Below are 14,759 nucleotides of genomic sequence, written 5' to 3'. Positions count from 1 at the left end.
AAGTATGAGTGAATTTGAAGTGAAATGATTCAGTTTGAGGAGCAGAAAGAAAAGAGAGTAAGGAAAATTGCACAGCCTGAGAGCCCTGTGGGACACCATCAAGTGGACCCAATACACTCAATATGGGAGTCCCAGATGGAGAAGAGAGACAAAGGGGCAGGAGGAATATAAGAGAAAATAAGGTCTGAAAACTTTCCAAATCTAATGAAAGATATGTATAAGCACATCCAAGAAGTTCACCTCTACAAGGGACAAATTCAAAGAGATCCATACTGAGCCACATATAATCAAACTGTTGAAATGCCCAAGACAAAGATAATCTTGAAAGGTGCAAGGGAGAAGCAAAATGTCATCAAGAAAGGGGCCTCAATAAGATCAAGTACTGATATATCATCAGAAACCATTGAGGCAAGAGGGCTGTAGGATGAAATATTTAAAGTGCTGAAGGAAAATAATTTCCAAGTAAGGATTCTATATATCCGGAGAACTGTTGTTCAAAAATGAGGCGGAGGTTAAGGCATTCCAGATAAATAGAAATTGAGGAAGGTCTTTACAATTACCCAACAAGAGCAGAATAAACAATCTTCTCACGTGCAAACAGAGCATTCTTTAGGACAGACCATATATTAGTTCACTAAACCAAGTCTCAATGAACTTTAAGAAACTGAAATTGTACAAAGCATCTTCTCTGACCACAATGGAATGAAGCTAGAAATAAACAACAGAGGGAAAACTGGAAAATTCAATATGTGGAAACTAAGCAACACAATCTTAACAAATGGGTCAAAAAAAAAAATAACAAGGGATACTAGGAAATATTTGAGATAAATGAAAATGAACATATACCAACAGTTATGGGATGCTGCAAAAGCAGTGCTCAGATGGAGGCTTATAGCTGAAAGTACTTACATTAAAAAAGAAGGAAGAGGTATTCCTCCCCCCTCACCTGTCCACCATGGCTGGCAAGGAAGCAGCCTTTGATGATGCAGTGGAAGAACATGTGATTAATGAGGAGTCAAAATATGGAAAAAGGACACTCGTTTTCTTTATAGTTTGATGACGAGTCATGCAGTGAAGTGGCCCAGCCTCACTGCACAGTGGCTTCCAGAGGTAACCAGACCAGAAGGAAAACATTTCAGCATTCATCGACTTGTCCTGGGATCACTCAGGTCAGGTGAACAACCAACCACCTTGCAATAGCCAGTGTGCAGCTCCCTAATGAAGATGCTCAGTTTGATGTATCACACTATGACAGTGAGAAAGGAAAATTTGGAGGTTTGAGTTCAGTTAGTGGAAAACCTGAAATAGAAATCAAGATCAACCATGAGGGAGAAGTGAACAGGGCCCATTAAATGCCCCAGAACTGTTGCATCATTGCAACAAAGACTTCATCCGGTGATGTTCTTGTTTTTGACTACTTGAAACACGTTTCTAAACCAGACCTTTTTGGAGAGTGCAACCCAGACATACATCTCCGTGGACATCAAAAGGAAGGCTTTCTTGGAACCCAAATCTCATCTGTTTATGGGACATCAGTGAGGTTCCAAAGGAAGGAAAAATGGTGGATGGGAAGACCATTTTTACAGGGCACATAGCGTTGGTAGAAGATGTTTCCTGGCATTTACTCCAGGAGTCTCTGTTTGGGTCAAGTGCTGATGATCAGAAACTTATGATATGGGATACTCATTCAAAAAATACTTACAAACGAAGCCACTCAGTTGATGCTCATACTTTGGAGGGAACTGCCTATCTTTTAATCTTTATAGTGAATTCATTGCCACAGGATCAGCTGCCAAGACTGCTGCCTTGTGGGATCTGAGAAATTTGAAACAATTTGTATTCCTTTGAATCAGGTAAGGAAGAAATATTTTAGTTCAGTGGTCACCTCACAATGAGACTATTTTGGCTCACAGTACTGATCACAGACGGAATGCCTGGGATTTAAGTAAAATTGGAGAGGAACAATCCCCAGAAGATGCAGAGGATGGCTGTATTAGTCAGCCAAAGGGGTACTGATGCAAAGTACGGGAAATCTGTTGGCTTTTATCAAGGGTATTTATTTGGGGTAAAAGCTTACAGCTATAAGGCCCTACCTGAGAGTCCAACTCAAGGTTACTTTCTCAACCAAAGGCAGTTGCTATGTGTTGAAGCAAGATGGCCACTGATCTCTGCTGGTCTCTCCTTCTTAGGCTTCCTCTTAAGGCTCCATGGACGCAGCTTCTTCCCCATCTCGGCTTATCTCTCAGAGCTTCCTGTATCAGTCGCGACTCTCTCCCCAAGGTCAGCTGCAAACTATTAGGCGAATGGCTAGTCTCTCTCCAGGGCTCCAGGATCAAAAAAGAACAAAGCTCTTTCTTTTCCTATGTGTCTTCTTGAGTGTCCATTTCTACTAGCCCACCAAGGAGGCAGGGACTCAACCTAAGCCACACCTTACTGACAGCGCAAAGCACTAAATTGATTTTACCACCTAAACTTAATCAGAGACCCTTCACTGAATTTAATACAACCAAAGAGTATAAAACCCAGAGAAATAGATTAGTTTACAAGCATAATCTTTCTCTTTTTGGGATTCACAAAAATAATCACAATGGGCCACCAGAGTTGTTTACTCACGGTGGTCACATTGCTAAGATATCTGATTTCTCTTGGAATACCAATGAACCTTAGCTGATATGTTGTGTATCAGAAAACAATATCATGTAAGTGTAGCAGATGATAGAAAACATTTATAATGATGAAAACCTGAAGGAAGTGTGAATCCAGAAGGACAAGGATCATAGATATGTCTGCACTTATGATTTTAAATTCCCCCTTCTTTCCTCTCAGCCTTGAGATTGATTTAACATTGTTTTTGATGTGGACTTTGTTCCATTATCCTTCTGTTGCTACCATCAACAATACTATTAGTCTAGTCTTTGGGGAGCTTGACTCATCAGAGTCACAAATTTATAAGTAAATTTTCTTCAGGAATTTTCTAGAATGAAACCCAGGTCTGAAGTAGACACAGAAGGGGGAATATATGTGTGTGGTCATTTTTCTTCTTATGCTCTATTCCCAAGTTTTTCAGACTCATTTAAGTTAGAGTGAATAAAGAATAGAGTCAAGAGGGTAGACATCTTAGCCATGAAGTATAATACTGCAATATGTGTTAATTCAGGAAATAAGGGAGAGATTCAAGTCATATAGATTCCTACTCTAAAACTGTCATCCCTGACTTTCCAAAATGCACATTTTCCTATATAGACCAGTCTCCTCTCAGTTACTTAAGTCAAAATTTTATTTTACATGTCCTCTTGCCCTATATATTTTTGCTCAGTGTATTTCTTGAGCTGTTTCATATTAATTCTTTCCTTCCTGTGAAATGGTTGTTTTTTAAACTTGGAACCACCAAGTTGTATGGATGCATGTTTTTGCATGACAGTTATATCAAAGACTATTCAGCTGACAAGAGTGAATCAATAGCTGATACTTGCTTTGAAAATTAAATTAACCCTGGATAAGTGTTTGCTTTTTTTTTTTTTTTTAGGAGTTAGTCCTTGACCATTAGTTTGGTACCATCTCCCTTTCGGATGACCTGTTTCACCAGCAGGCCTGTTATTCTCCATGATCGTTTAAGTGCTTAATGATGGAATAAACTGCTTTTCTACATAAAAAGAAAGGAGGAAGATCTCAAAACAGTAACCTAACCTCATACTTGGAGTAACTAGCAAAGAAAAGCAAATTCAATCAAAGGAACAGAAGAAAGGAAATAACAGATTAGAGAGCAAAGATAAATGAAATAAAGAATCGATAAAATGAAGAGAGAATTAATGAAACCAAAATTTGGTTCTTTGAAGAAAGCCAACAAATTAACAAACCTTAAGTAGAACAACAAAGAAAAAAGAGAGAGGACTCAAATAACAATAATCAAAAATGAAAGGGGGGATATTACATTACAGAAATAAAAAGGAGTGTAAGCATACTATGAACAATTTTTCACCAGCATATTAGATAACCTGGATGAAATGGACAAATTTAGAGAAACAAATTACCGAATTTGACTCAAGAAGAAATAGATCTCAACAGATCAATCACAAGTAAAGAAATGGAATCAGTAATCAAAAACCAACCAGCAAAGAAAGGTCCAGGGCCAAATGGCTTCACTGATGAATTTTATAAAATATTCCGAGAAAATTTAATACCAATCCTTCTCAAACTCTTCTAAAAAATTGAAGAGGAGGGCATTAATTCCTAATGCATTCTGTGAGGTCATGATCACCCAATTACCAAAGCCAGATGTGAAAGATTTTAGAGGAACAGAAAACAGAAAAATTACAGTATACTATCCCTTATGAGTATAGATGCAAAAATCTTCCACAAAATACTAGGAAAGTGAATCCAATAGTATTTTGAAATATCACCATAGCCAAGTAGAATTTATCCCAGGAAGACAAGGTTGATTCAACATAATTTCAGTTGTCAAAGAGAAAGAATTTGACAAAATCCAGATGCTTTCTTGACAAAAAACTCGGAAAACTAAGAATAGAAAGTAGATGCAATATGAAAAATGACATACATGAAAGATCCTCAGCTAACATCATACTCAACAGTGAAAGACTGAAAAATTCCTCACAAAGATCAGGAACAAGACAAGGATGCCCACTTTCACCACTGCTATTTAACATTGTACCAGATGATCTAGCTGGAGCAATTAGGAAGAAAATGAAATAAAAGGCATCCATATTGGCAAGTGTTAAGGATTGAGTCATGCCTCCCACAAAGGATATGTTCAAATCCTAACCCCCAGTCTTGTGGATGTGAAACCATTTGTACTGAGGACCTTTGAATATGTTATTAGTTAAGATGGATCTTCATCCATCATGACTGGAGTCCCTGTAAGAACACTCATGAGCAGAAAGAATAGAAACCGAAGGAGGAGAAAGAGGCAGGTTGCCATCTGGTGGATGCAGAAACTGAACCATTATCAGAGTGCTACAGACTACAAAGAAAACATGGCCTGTTGGTATCTTGATGTTGGGCTGCTAGCCTCCAAAACTGAGAGAAAATAAATTACTATTGTTTAAACCCACTCATTCTGTGGTTGTCAGCAGCCCCAGCAATCTAAGCCAGTTAGAAGTAACAGAAAGAGATGTGCTGCTAAAACAACTGTGCAGAACTGTGGAAATGGCTTTGGAATTGGGTAATGGGTAGAGGCTGGAAGAATTTTGAGACACTTGATAGAAAAACCATAGATAGCTTTGAAGAGACTGTTGGGAGACAAAATGACATTTAAGGTGATTCAGGTGAGGGCTTAGAAAAAAGTAGAGAGCTGTAGAAAAACTTTGTCATCTTAGAGAATACATATATTTTCATAAACAGAATATTCAGAGAAAAATGGACACTAAAGATGCTCCCAGTATAGCCTTAGAAGGAAATGATGAATGTAATATTGGAAACTGTAGGAAAGGCAATTGTTATCAAGAACCAGAGAACTTGGAAAACTGTTTTCTGATATTGGATAGAAAACAGACTTGTAAGCTATGAACTTGGATATTGAGCTGAGGAGATTCCCCAAATAAAGTGTGGAAGGCACAGCCAGGCTCCTTCTTGCTGTTTATGTAAAATGTGAGACGAAAGAGAGAAATTGAGAGTCGAATGGTTAAGCAAAAAGGGACCAGTAATTAATGGTTTGAAAAATTCTCAGCCTATCTAGATAGTGTGTTCTGAGACTAGGGCCAGAAGGGACCACTGCAGGGCCCTCTCTGAGTTTCTAGGAAGTAAGTTCCCACAGAATGAGCTCGGTATAAGGTTGTGGCCGACAGCCCTTGCCAAGAAGATCATGCATATGACTCATCATCTCAACCATCTCAGAGGAAGTCAGGAATGGAGATGCAAATATCAAGGAAGAATCTGTTCAGATGCTTTTCTCTTATGACTTAGACTCCCTCGAATTGTACAGAAAACAGACGAAGTTTTTGAAAATTTTGAATGAGCAGAAACACTACCAGCCTGGACTGAAAGAAACAGAGATGGGATAAAATGAAGGAAGAAGGACTTCAAAGGAAGAACCATGTAATAAAAGGTCTGGGCAAAAGAGTTATCTCTGGGGCAAAAGAGAGGTACCTTCAACTCATCGTTTGGAGGGGGTGGGCCTTCCATGCTGGCATTTGGGGAAAGTGTGATTACTCCCAGGTGACTGGAGAGCACCTGTGCCCTGGAGATAAGGGAGTGTTTTCACTGTCCCAGGACAAAGCATCAAATCACAGATTGCTTTTGGATCATGGAATTTAACGGAGTTTGCTCTCCTGGGCTTTAGACTTGGTTGGCACCCACAATACTTGTTTTCCTGTCAATTTCTCCCTTCTGGAATGGCAATGTCTATTCTATGCCTCTTCCACCATTGGAATCTGGAAGGAGATAATTTGTTTTCCAGACACACCATACCCATAATTGATTCTGATGAGACTTTGGACTACTTGTTTGGAGTTGTTCCTGAAATGGCTTAAGGCTTTTGGGATATTGTGATTGGGTGATGTATTTTGCATGTGGGGAAAACACGTCTTTTAGGGTCCAGGAGGACGGACAGTTGAGGATTGAATCATGTCCTCTGCAAAAGACAGATTCGAGCCCTAAACCCCAGTCCTGTGGGTATGAAAATATTTGTTAATAGGATCTTTGAATAAGTTATTAATTAAGGTGAGATAACTGAATAAGCCTGAGTCTTAATCCATTATGAATGGAGTTCTAATATAGAGGAGACAAATGAGCAGGAAAACTAGAAACCAGAGACAGAGACAGAATGACAGATTACCATATGACAGATGCAGGGACTGATCTATTAATATCACCAGAATGCTACAGACATCAGAGAAAAAACATGGCCTGCCAATACGTTGATGTTGGATTTCTAGACTCCAAAGCTGTGGCTAGTAAATTTCCTGTTGCATAAACCAACCCATTCTGTGGTATTTGTCAGAATAGCCATGGCAAAGGCAGACAGAAAGGAAGAAGGATCATATCATGCGAATGACTATCAGTCATATATATATATATCCCAAATAATGTACAAGAAAGCTAGTAATAGCTAATAAGTTAATTCAACAAAATCATGGGCTACAAGATCAACACAAAAATCAATGGTGTTTCTACATAATAGCAATGAACAATGAAAATCAAGAAAACAATTCTGCTTACAATAGCTAACTAATACTTAAAGAATAAATATCTAGGAATAAATTTAACCAAGGATGTAAAGGACTTCTACATCCTTGTAGAAAACTACAAATTATTTCTGAAACTAAGAAGATCTAAACAAATGAAATGATATCTCATCCTCATGGATTGGGAGACTTAATGTCATTATGATGTAATTATCAACATTACATTATATCATAATGTAATTATCATAAATTGCATTATGATGTAATTTAATGTAAGACCAATCAAATTTCTAACTGTCTCCTTTGCAGAAATAGAAAAGCTAGTCATCAAAATTCATACTGAAGGGCAGGGGCCCTGTGGCAGTTTGAGATTATAAATCCCTGAAAGAAAAAGATTATGTTTGTCAACTAATCTATTCTGGGTGTGATGCCCTTTGATTATACTGAATTCAGTTACAGGGCCCATGATTAAACTGCTTGTTAAGATTAGGGCTTTGATTCAACCACAATAGTAAGCATGACTCAGGTTAAGTCTCCACCCCCTTGGTGGGCCTATATAAATGGACACTCACTCAAGAAGACCTGGGAAGAGAGAAAGCTCCATAGATGTCAGAGGAGAGAATTTTGTCATGTGACAGAAAGGAGAAGGTTCAAACAGTTAAGGCTTGGGAGAGATGAGCCACTTGCCTGATTGCTTATAGAGGACAGATCAGGCAGAGATCACCCACCATCTTGCTTTAACACCTGGCAGCTGACTTTGGTGAGAAAGTACCTCTTACAGTACCTTGAGTTGGACTTTCCATGGCCTTATAACTGTAAGCATTTATACCCCAAGTAAGTACCCTTTATAAAAGCCAACAGATTTCTGGTACTTTGCATCAGCACCCCTTTGACAGACTAATACAGACCCCAAAAAGCCAAAACCATCTTGAGGAAGAACAAAATTGGAAGAGTCACACTTCTCAATTTCAAAGCATATTATACAAAGCTATCATAATTAAAACAGTGTGTCACTGGCACAAGCATAGAGATGTAGGTCAAATGGAATAGAAATGGGAGTTCAGAAATAAACTCTCACATCTGTGGTCAACTAATTTTTTACAAGGGTACCAAGTAACTCAGTGGGGAAAGAATAGTCTCTTCAACAAATAGATCTGGGAGAAGAACTTAATATCCAAACGTGAAAAATGAGGCTGGACCCCACCTTGGACATCTACAAAAATTAACTGAAATTGGATCAAACAACCTAAATATAAGAGCTAAAGCTTGAAAACTCAAGGAAAAGACAGGGAAATATCACAGGACCTTTTGTTAACCTATAGATTCTTAGACCGCACACCACAAGCATAAACAAAGAAAGAAAAAAGAATAGGTAAAATGGATTTCATCAAAATTAAAAACATTTGTGCAAAGAACCTTAACAAGAAAGTAAACCATTTCATACCCACGTTCATATCCACACACTACTGTTAAAAAAAAAAAAAAACACAACAGAAAATAACAAGAGATGATGATAAAGTGGAGAAACTGGAAACCTCATACATTGTTGGTGGGAATGTAAAATGGTGTATCCACTGTGGAAATTAGTTTGATGATAAACATAGACTTACTATATGAGCCAGTAATCCCACTTGTGGGTATATACCCCAAAGAATTGAAAGCAAGGACTAGAACAGATATTGGTAAACCAATGTTCCTAGCAACATTACTTCCAATAGCTAAAAGGTAAAGTAACCCTAGTGTCCAGGAACAGATGACTGGATAAACTGATGTGCTCCATACATGCAATGGAATATTCACCCATACAGAGAAATGAAGTTCTGATACATGGTACTACATGGATGAATCTTGAAGATATCATGTTGAGTAAAATAAGCTGGACACAAAAGGATGAATATTGTATGAGTCCACTTATATGAAAAAACTAAAATATACAAAATCTTAGAGACAGAAAGTAGATTATAGGATACAAAAGACAGCAGGAGGAGGAATGGGGAATCTAGGCATGACTGGCCCAGAGTTTCCATCTGGGATGATGATAAGGATTTGGTAATGGATGTTATTGCTGGTAGCATTATCTTGAAAATATGATCAAGGCCACTGAACTTTATGCTTGGGAATAGTTGAAATGGGAAATTTTAGGTTGTATATATGTTTCTACAACTTAACAAAAAGAGGGAGAGATGACAGAGACAATGACAATTAAATGCAATATGTGATTCTGGGACAGGCCATAATAATGGAGGAGAAAATACATAAAAGGTCGTTACTTGGACAACTGAATAAATTGGAGCCCAGACTATTTGCTTTATGCTCATTTTAAATTGCTTGAACTTGAGAGAAATACTTAATATCATTACATAAATAAATATATCCTTTTCCTTAGGAAATATAACATGGAAGTATTAAGTGTTCAAAAACATGATGTATGCCATCTACACTCAAATTTTTAGAAGATTAGATAGATGGATGGGTGGCTGGGTGGGTGGAAGGAAGGAATGATGGCTATAGCAGATATGACAAAATGTTAAAAATTAGTAAACCTGGGTATTTGTGTAGATGATATATTAGAGTGCCCTGTACTATACCGGTTTTGTATTATTTTTGCAAATTTCTTATAAATTTCAAATTATTTTGAAATTTTAAAATTTTAAAACTATATTGAGATACCATTATTATGTATCTCCTGGGCAAAGATGAAAAAATGTATTAGCACCATTTTCATAAGTCCTCTCATATACTGTTGGCTAAGAGTGTGAATTAATAAAAATTCTACAAAAGCAATATGGCAATACCTTTCAACATTATGAATGAAAATGTTCTTTGACCCAGCAATTCCACTTCTATGAATTTATCCCAAAGACATACTCACACACACCCAAAATAAATACAGAGCAGGTTGTTCATCACAGAGTGATCTGTAGTCACAAAAGAATTGACAGTGACACTATCACCAGGGGACTGGCTAAATACCCTGTGGTTCATCCACACAATGGAATGCCATGTGGCTGGAAAAGAATGAGGAATGAGCTCCAAGGTATTTTTGTGGGGTATGTGGTTCAAATTATAATGTTGAGAAAACTCTTCAGAAAATATAATAAGGAAGGGTTACTGGTATAAGGTGTTTGACCAGGGCCGGGCGGGGCGGGGGGGGGGGGCGGCATTTGGCACAGGGTGCACCTGGGGCAGGCTTTTAGGGAGTGTGTGAATGCTCATCATGTCACAGTGCATCATATCAGTGGGCGGAGGCCCATACAATGAGTGGGAAGTTGTTATACCACCATCCAGGGAGCCCTGATGTTCTCAAACAGAGGGGAGGGTATCTCTCGAGAGCATGGGTGGCTCCTAAATGGGGGAGGACAGACGAGTGTGTTAAGACCTTAGCATTGTTGCAAGTATCTATGAATCTTGTCTTTCAAGCAGTGAAGCCTGGTTGTCACTGTGGGCCCCAAGGGGAGGGGGAGAGAGGAATAGAATAGTTGGAAGAGTGAGTAACTGGGGGGGAGGGGGCAAAGGAAGTATTCTGCATGATCCTGCAATGATGGATACAGGCCATGTTAAATATCACCAAAAATTCATAAAGATGTATAGTCTAAAATGTAAACCATAATGCATCTCAGGGTCCACAGGGTGGTGGAATAAAACATGGATTAGAGTGGACTTATAGGTATTCTACTATAGAACTATTGTGCCTCTAGCAATGGAAGAAATTATATCATTGCTGTGGAGACAGTGGTCATGGTAGTTGCTGAGGGCAGGGAGAGGGAAGAAGAGATGTGATATGGGGGCATTTTTCAGATTTGAAGCTGTCCTAAATGATATTGCAGGGATACATGCTGGACATTATATAAGTTGCCATAACCCACTGAATGGACTGGGGGAGAGTATAAACTACAATGTAAACTACAATCCATGAGGTTCAGCAGTGCTCCAAAATGTTTTCACCAAATGCAAAGAATGTGCCACAATGATGAAAGAGGATGATGATGTGGGAGAGTAGTGGGGGGTTAGGGTGTGGGGTAAATGGAACCTCTATTTTTTAATGTAAGATTTTTTGTGATCTATGTATCTTTAAAAATAAGATAATTAAGTATTTTTAAAATATGCAACAAAATGTAAGCCATCATGTAAACCATAATGTAACCAAAATGTATAAAAGTGTACAGTCTAAAATGAAAACCATAATGTAAACCATAATGGAATCATGGTTAGTAGCTATGTTTCAATATCTGTATATCAGTTGCAGCAAATATAACATCCACATGTAAAAAAGATCATTGCTGGGGAAGGGGGAAAGGGTTTGATGCTGGATATATGGGAGTTTCCAATATTCTATATATGATTTTACTGTGACCTAAAAGTTTTCTGAAAACATTAAAAAAAAAAAAAAGGATGTAGACACTGAGGAAGAAATGGAAAAATGGAAGAGTGCCTTGCCACTGTGCATACAGGGCAACACCTATTACAGCATTGAAAGGCAAAACATCAAAAAAATTTTTTGTATGATATTTTTCATTTTTTAATACCCCAATTTATTTTTAACTTTTACTTTTTCTAAATTATTAAGTATTCTATTTCTAATCTTTAAACCTATCATTACTATTTCATTTTCCTATTAACTGAATTTGGCAATATATTAGACTTCGCTTTTAAAGAAGTTTTGGATCACAGAGGGGTTCAAAGATGGTAGGGGAGGAGCAGTGAGTTCATTGATGGGGGATGCAGGGCATGCACATAGGGTATATAGATATGTTTGTATGTTCATTGGGTTTTTACATAGGGGAGTAGAATTTCACATGACAACTAAGGGAGTGCTGAGTTCCCATTCCAGGAATCTGTCACATTCCCCAATGGAGCAGCAACAATCTCCCAAGCACATGGGCAAAGACCAGTGAAGAAGGACGGTCCAATGATGGGCCCTTGATACTGATGACTATGCTTATGACCTGTGTGCTTGAAATTTCAACTAGGCATAGAGCTGCAGGGAGCCTAAGAGTTATCTCCTGAGGGCCTCCATGTTGCTCAAATGGGGCCACTCTCTAAGCCAAACTCAGCATGTAAATGCATTACCTTCCCCCCAGCATGGGACATGACTCCCAGGGATGAGTCTCCCTGGTGCTGAGGGATTACTACCAAGCACCAGCTGGTGATGCAACTAGAGAAAGATCTTGATTAATGGGGGAAATGGTAAAGACAAATGAGTTTATAGGACTAAGAGACTTCAAAATGATTTGGGAGCTCATCAGAGGGATTGCACTTATACACATCTCAGCAGGATCTCAGAGATAGCCAAAGTAGATACAACCCAGGTAAGGGTGCTCCTGAGGGCTAAGGAGACACCCAGGTCCTCTGGTCATGACAGATGGCTCTGGAGTTCACTGCCTTGTCAGTGGGCCCTACTTTGGAATTTATGCTCCTGAGTGTGATAGAGTTGGATCAGATGGGACCTCTCTATGCATGCTGCTTCTGTCACTTTTACTGAATTGGTGGTTGGCACTGGGGTTGGTGTATGCTCAAGAAACTTGAATCTCTGTACTTTCCATGTGCCAGCTGGGCCCTGAGCCTCAGCAGAGTTGCAAACCTACTCTCTAGTTTGTTGGACTTACCCAGGTCAGCTAACAGGGAGGTGAGGGTGGTCAATCACCACACAGGGAACCGAGAGAGTCTACAGCTGCAAGAAGGAGAATCCCATCCATCAGCCATGTGGGATCTAAGCTCCCTCTTGATTTAGAGGTGGAGTGGATATCACCATCCGAGGGTACCCAGGATGGAGGAATAAAATATGGTTTAGTGTGGACTTACTGGTAGAATTGTGACTCTAGCAATAAAAGAAATTGTGTCAATGATGTGGAGACAGTGGCCACAGGAGTTGCTGAAGGTAGGGAGAGGGGAAAAAGAGGTGTGATATTGGGCATTTTCGGGACCTGAGTTTGTTCTCAATGATATTGCAGGGATGGATGCAGGACATTATATATCCTGCCATAACCCACTGAATGGACTGGGAGACAGTATAAACTACAACATAAGCTATAATCCATGCTGTATAGCAATGTTCCAAAATGTACTCATCAAATGCAATGATTGTACCACACTAATGAAAGAAGTTGTTGATGTGGGAGGAATAAGGAGTGTGTGGAGTGGGGTTATGGGAACCTCCTATATTTTTTAATGTAACATTACGTGAGATCTATAGATCTTAAAAAAAAGATTAAAAAAGTGAAAGAAAAAAAAAAAACAAAGCAAAGCTCAGGTTGATAGTTCCTTCCTCCCCACCTGTGCATCCCCTCCCTCTTTATGATTTCATGTTTCTATGTACCAAATATAGTTTTAAGAGCTTTACAAGGTCAACCACCACACCAGGGAGCCAAGAGTGCCTACAACTGAAAGCAGGAGGATTACATCCAGCATCCATGTGGAATCTAAGGCCCCTCTTGATATAGATGTGGCATGGACACAACCATTCCAAGGTCCACAGAATGGAGGAATAGAGTATGGATTAGAGTGGACTTACTGATATTCTATTCATGAACTATTATGATTGGTAATTGAAGAAAATGTGGCATTGGTGTGGAGAAAGTGGCCATGGTGGCTGCTGGGGGTAGGCAATGGGAGGAAGAAATGAGATGTGGGGGCGTTTTTGGGACTTGGAGTTGTCCTGAGTGGTACTGCAGGGACAGTTACCGGGCATTGTATGTCCTCCCATGGCCCACTGGGTGGACTGTGGGAGACTGTGGGCTATGATGTGGACCATTGACTATGAGGGGCAGCGATGCTCAGAGATGTATTCACCAAATGCAATGAATATCTCATGATGATGGAGGAGATTGTTGTTATGGGGGGAGGAGTGGGGTGAGGGGGATGGGGACCTCGTATTTTTTGAATATAATATTAAAAAATAAAAAAATAAAAATATAAAAAGAGCTTTACAAATACTAACTCATTTAATCTTTGTAATGACTCTAGTGGTAATCCTCATTTTTTTAGATGGGGAAATTGAGGGAGAGTGCAGTTAAGCAATTTCCTTAGGGACTATGCATGTAATATGTGGTATAGCTGGAATTTGAATTCCAGAAGCTGAGTTTTAGAATCTTTGTTCTTAACCACTCTATTATACTGTCCACCTTGGTTTATGCTTCCATTTGGAGAAAAAATGGGGAAATTACATAGACATGAATACATTTTACATACAAAATGCACAAAATGTTTCTGGAAGAATACACAAGTGATAGTATCTGCTGTTTCTGATGAGTGGTAATGGATACCTAAAAGATAGGAAAGGAGAAAAACTACAGACCCTTTCTAATCACTTGTAATTACAACTATGAGAATGACATACCTTTCATTTTTATTTAACTTTCTGAAGTGACCAATGTCCCCAAAGAACCCTTTTATCAATGGACCTCTTTCTAAGCCCCTTTTGAACCATGCCCATTAGAGGGCCCAGGCAATTAACTAACCTTCATGGAAAGTCAGTCACAAAGGAGGGAATGGTTCAAAGCCCAAGTCTCAGGGTTATGGGCAAAGGATACTTATGACTGTCAGTCCATTTTTTTCTTTAACCCAGTTCCCATAAGCTCAGGTCTGGACCTGAGGGAAAAGAGGCTATGAGTAAAACAAAGC

General features: G+C 39.0%; 1 protein-coding gene and 1 pseudogene across 1 annotated transcript in view; one reads left to right on the top strand and one right to left on the bottom strand.

Annotated features, from left to right (window-relative positions):
- The window catches only part of LYPD1 (LY6/PLAUR domain containing 1), a 78,003-nt gene that overhangs the window by 21,037 nt on the left and 42,207 nt on the right, over positions 1–14,759 (bottom strand). The window lies entirely within an intron of this gene.
- On the top strand, positions 956–2,780 carry LOC101421745 (histone-binding protein RBBP4-like; annotated as a pseudogene).

Source organism: Dasypus novemcinctus, chromosome 7 (assembly GCF_030445035.2).
Source record: "Dasypus novemcinctus isolate mDasNov1 chromosome 7, mDasNov1.1.hap2, whole genome shotgun sequence".
In the NCBI taxonomy this organism is placed as follows: domain Eukaryota; kingdom Metazoa; phylum Chordata; class Mammalia; order Cingulata; family Dasypodidae; genus Dasypus; species Dasypus novemcinctus.
Note: the sequence above shows the minus strand (reverse complement) of the source record. Positions and strands in the feature narration are given on the sequence as shown.